The 5,297-nt window shown below is 28.1% G+C and overlaps 1 non-coding gene across 1 annotated transcript; it reads right to left on the bottom strand.

Annotated features, from left to right (window-relative positions):
* Positions 1 to 73, bottom strand: TRNAR-CCG. The gene has a single exon. It is a non-coding gene; the product is annotated as a tRNA-Arg (tRNA).
* Positions 74 to 5,297: the final 5,224 nt, after the last annotated feature.

The raw sequence follows: 5,297 nt of genomic DNA, 5'->3' as shown, positions 1-5,297 counted from the left end.
CGATCGCAGTGGGATTCGAACCCACGACCTTTAGATCCGGAGTCTAATGCGATATCCACTCCGCTATGCGACCGCTCGATGACGATACCGATTTGAAAATCAATTTGATTTATGATTTAAGGAAACGACAGAAGAATGAGATGAGAAAATTAGGAACAAATTTCAGGCATCTGCGATCTGGTTGTTTTTACGATGCAGAAAAAGAATATTACAAAGAAGACGACGATCTGTAGTATTTTGCATACCTTTGTGTTTGTAATGTAATGTCTAGGGCTTTGTTTGATGCGATTCGAGTTGAGCAGATTCTGGAGAGTGGAGAGAATCAATGAAATGAACTAGATCCTTGCCGGTAGATGTTGCGGCGGCGAACGGAATTAATTTTGGAATCCCATGGATACAATGGAAGATCGGTTTTCGATTGCGAATTTGATTTGATATGGGGCTCCCTAAAAACCTCCAACCTTGTTTTTCGTTTCCCATTCAATCCGGCCCACTTCCTTCTTTCTCAGACTAATCATACTTTATTAAAACAAAAATACATCCCACGTTAAAATTTTATCCTTTTCTAAAAATACTTTAATTTATTTACTTTTTGTACATGGTGTGAGTAAAATGCATAAAAGTAGATGTATCTTGGTATGCATCAATTATTACTTTAATTAAGAATTAAGGTCACATTTATCATTCGTAATAAAAAATTTGTGTAATCGTAATAGGCCACCATCGCAAACAAAATTGTTTTTTTAATCATGTTTACTTATAATTATGAATATATCACATTTACAATTACCGTTCAGGGTTTAATGGCAACTATAACAATAAATGTGACAAATTCATTATTCTCATGTTGTAATAATAATAATAGTGGATATTGACGTAATTTTCAAATGCAATTGAATTGAGCACCTTATGCTCGTCAATCCGTTTGCGCTTTTTATTACAAATTTGGAAGTGGTCCCAAATGCCCGTACAAGTATGGAACACAAGTAAACAATATACACAAATGTGCCAACTTTTCACATTACCATTAATTTATTATGTTTTCCCTCATGTAAATGTACCCTGAGTTTAACTTTAAGCGTGGCAGATTTTATTGTTTTGATATTAATTTTAGTTTATGTGCAAATATATGGCTAAAAATCATAAATTGGCATATATATATATATATATATCAAGTTGTCGTCCTCCTCGCTCGAAATCGACAACACCTATCTTAACAGGATAGAGAGAGAATTTCAACCCAACTACGCTAAACTTGCTTACTTTTATGGTCCCTTCAAAGCCCTCAATGATCTCACTAATGCCTTAGGTGCAGCTTTTGTTGTTTGCACAAGTGCACCTGGCTAACCTTTCCCTTAAGAGTGGAACAACTCCCGGAAGGGATCGAATCCCAATGTGAAAGCGCATAAATCCCGTGCCATTGTAGTTTAGTTTAGAAGATCCATAAAAATAGAGAAAACAAAAATAAACAACAATTTACAACCTGCATTTTACATATAAATTTCAAGGAGAAAATAGTTACCTTCGAAAACAAATCTTCAAACTTCTCCTTAATCTATGTTGTGATCACAGTCTCAGTAATTTCTTCTTTGATCCCGAATTAAACATTATCACATAGATTTTCCCATCATTCTCTAGCAAGGATTGGGTTATGTCGGAACCCTTGTTTTTGTGAGTGTTGATAATTGAGAGAGAATTTTTCTTTTTCCTTATTGATCAGGTAATTGAGAGTGTGTCAATCGGGTTTGGCAAAAATCCCCAACAGGAGATAAAAAACGGGTCCCCGACCGGGGATGGGGACAGGGAGTGTATCCTACTTTGTTATATTAAATATTTAAAATTTGAATATAAATACCAAAATTTAATTGATTTTAAATAAATAATTAATTAAAAATAAAAATATAAACGAGGAGTTTTTTCCAGTGGGGACCCAGTCTCCGAACGAGAATTCCCTATCTTGACCCCGACTCCTAAAACGGAGAATGAGATGGGGACGAAGATTATAAATCCCCACGAGAACGGGGACAGGGAGTGCATCCTGGCCCCGTCCCACCCCATTGCCAACCTTATGTGTCAGAAAGAATACCCATCCACATCACACAATACATTATTCTTTTTTTCAATCAGAGGAGGAAGTTATTTCCCTTTACCAACCTTTAACTCCCCTAATCACAAAGTTAAATTCAATTTAATTTAACTTAATTAAATAAATAAACATTAATTAATTAAATATTATATATTTAATTAATATTACATTTAAATTATGTTCAAATATATTTATCTCTCATAACCTATAGTTTAAATATGAATCTCATTCATATTAAATTTTAAGTTATAATTTTAATATGAATCTCATTCATATTATTCCATATTTAAATCTCATTCAAATACATTATTCTCTCATCTAATATAGTTTAGTTTTGAATATTGTTCAAAATTAACTTTATAATATAATGTAGATATACGTTATACCATGTAATATGAATCTTATACATATTATTTCAATATTTGAATCTTATTCAAATATTAATACTCTTATATTACAGAGATTGGTTTTTTAATATAATTCAAAATAAAATTTATATTATAACGTACCTTCATACATTATAATAACTGTAAGTAATACAATTAATGCAATTTCTTTGTTCAGTTTATAGTCCAACTATAAACTAAATCCCTCTCGGGCCAATGAGAGGGTGAGGCCTCATTGTTCAAAACCCATAATCAGTTCTTAAGGAAGCAGTTCCTCTACTTGTCGTAAAGATGAAAATGAGTGAATTTCATCTTGTGTAGTTATGTTGAACAAGTTTCCAAGATGGTAGACTTATTGAGTCGACGATGCGGGTCTCTCTCATCCATACAAATCAAATTACTTTCTTCGTAGATTGGAGTCCATAACTCACTCATGATTGAGATCGAGCTACACTATTGTCCTACGAAATGTCAATATCTTCAGTCAACGGTGTTACAAAGAGAGATTAATCATTTCGCGGTAAGGTCTTATACGAACTCTCTGTATAAGATACCTTCACCTGCATGTCGCCACATGAACAATTTAGATCAAATCATTTGTAATACTTATAATTTTTGTAAATCATTTGTAATACTTACAACTCATGTAAATCATTTGTAATACTTACAACTCTCGTAACATTTACAAAGTAAATCATATCTGTAGTGTCACCAAGATAAGACACCCAACCTTATCCATATATTGCAAACCTTTTTGGTTATTACTTAAACATGATACATTTGTATGTCTACCTCATACTAGTCCAATTACACGAATAACCTTTGATCTTAGTTTAGTTATACAATACTAAGTTAAATAAAATAACTCCTTAGATTTAAAAAAAAATCCTAAATAGTTTCAAACCTACCATTTTTTTTCTTAATTAATTTCAAACGCTACACTATCTCTCCAATTAACTCCTTATTGTACTACCACAAACAAAAACCACAATTTGGCATATATATATATATATATATATATATATATATATATAAGTCTAAATTAAAATGCATGCATTTTTTTATTTTCGTTTTTTAAGATCTTTTTATTTAGATGTAGATGAAGACTTTTTTACCATATCTAACTTCAGTAAACATTTTGAAAATAAAAACTTTGGCAAATAAAAAAGTTATTATACTTATATGAGTTATTCAATTTCATCAACTGAAATTTATTGAATTTTTTTATGTAACATTGTAATTGCTAACGATTCAATATATATTTTTTTCATGAATATGTTTATGTAATCTCCATTCAAGAGTAATGTTTTTAAACCAGAAAAACCAATATAATTTTTAATACTAGTGATTGTGTTTACATATTATATGCAATAAACAACGGATATTGGGATAATTGTTTTAAGTGGTAAAACTATCGAAAATATTTTTAAGTATAACATAATGTTGTTGTCTATCAATGATAGATCACAAAAGACATCTATTACTGACATTGATAGATGTCGATAAACCGCAAAAATGTCTATCGCAATCTATTACTAATAAACAGTAACATTTTATTATATTTGTAAATAAGTTGACTAATTTTCCTTTATTTGAAATATCCGAATATATCATTATGCAATCTTCAATTTTAATATTTCAATAATAGCATTTAAGACAATTATTTAAATTATAATCCAAATTTTGTTACCAAATACATATCTAAAAAATTATGAAATAAAAATATATTTCTATTGAATCTTTGTTTTCAAATCTTTGTTTTTTTGATTTCCTACCAAACAGCCTCTTAGCAACAAACTTTTTTTTTTTTTTTTAAAAAAAAGAATTTGCATGAGAAGGAACAAATTATTTAAATAAATTAAAAAAACTAAAAAAATTAGTTGCATAAACAACACAATGAGCAATTCAATTCATATTACAAGGATAAAACGAGAAAGAGACATTTTCCAAACTCTTCTCAAAATATGAATCTCATCCATGCATTTTCCCTCTCATAATATTTTTTTTTTGGAGTTTATTTCTTAAAAAATAAAAATAAAAAAATAGCTGAATTTATCTATTTCAAGATTTCTTTTTGATGATTTACTATTTATAATATTTTTGGATTTTATTTTATATATTTAATTGATAATATGTTAGATTTTTATTCCATTTTAAAAAAAGGAAAAAAAATCTGATTTATGTCATTTTAGTCTTAAAATCTACTAAAATCAAAATTATTTGATGATATAAATAAATACTATATTAGTTGAAGTATGGTCGATGAACTTTTACGTGTAACAATTAATTTTGTTTTTATTTTTTTTTAAATTTGTAATTCATTTTTTTTAAAAAAAAACCTCTCATTTATATCGAAATTAGAAAGAATATAAATTAAACAATTTTTAATATAAACCCTATTAAATACGAAATTATAAAATTTTGAGATATAAGAGACACAAAACTACAAATTTAAGGATTTATTAATGAGTTCTATCGAGAATAAAATGGAAAGTTTAAGAAATTATTAGAAAATTTTTAATATTTAAGAGCTACACAAAATTAATAGTGCAAAGATTTATCAGTTATTTTAAAAAAATTCAAGGCACAATAAATAAATGATTAAATTTATAATTTAACCAAGTAAAATAATTTAGATAAGTGGCTCATAAATTATAAAAACCGAGAATTTAATCCATATCCTTAGAAAGTAATTTTAAAAGCATTCAAATTCGGTATGTTGTATTATTCCGTAGTTCATGTTATTTTTATATTTTAAGAAAATATGTAGCAAATGTAAAATAAAAAAAAGTAAAATTAATGTTTCAAAACTTTGATTAAAAAAT

This window comes from Benincasa hispida, chromosome 7 (assembly GCF_009727055.1).
Source record: "Benincasa hispida cultivar B227 chromosome 7, ASM972705v1, whole genome shotgun sequence".
In the NCBI taxonomy this organism is placed as follows: Eukaryota; Viridiplantae; Streptophyta; class Magnoliopsida; order Cucurbitales; family Cucurbitaceae; genus Benincasa; species Benincasa hispida.
The sequence above is the reverse complement of the archived record's forward strand: the minus strand, read 5'-3'. Positions and strand labels throughout refer to the sequence as shown.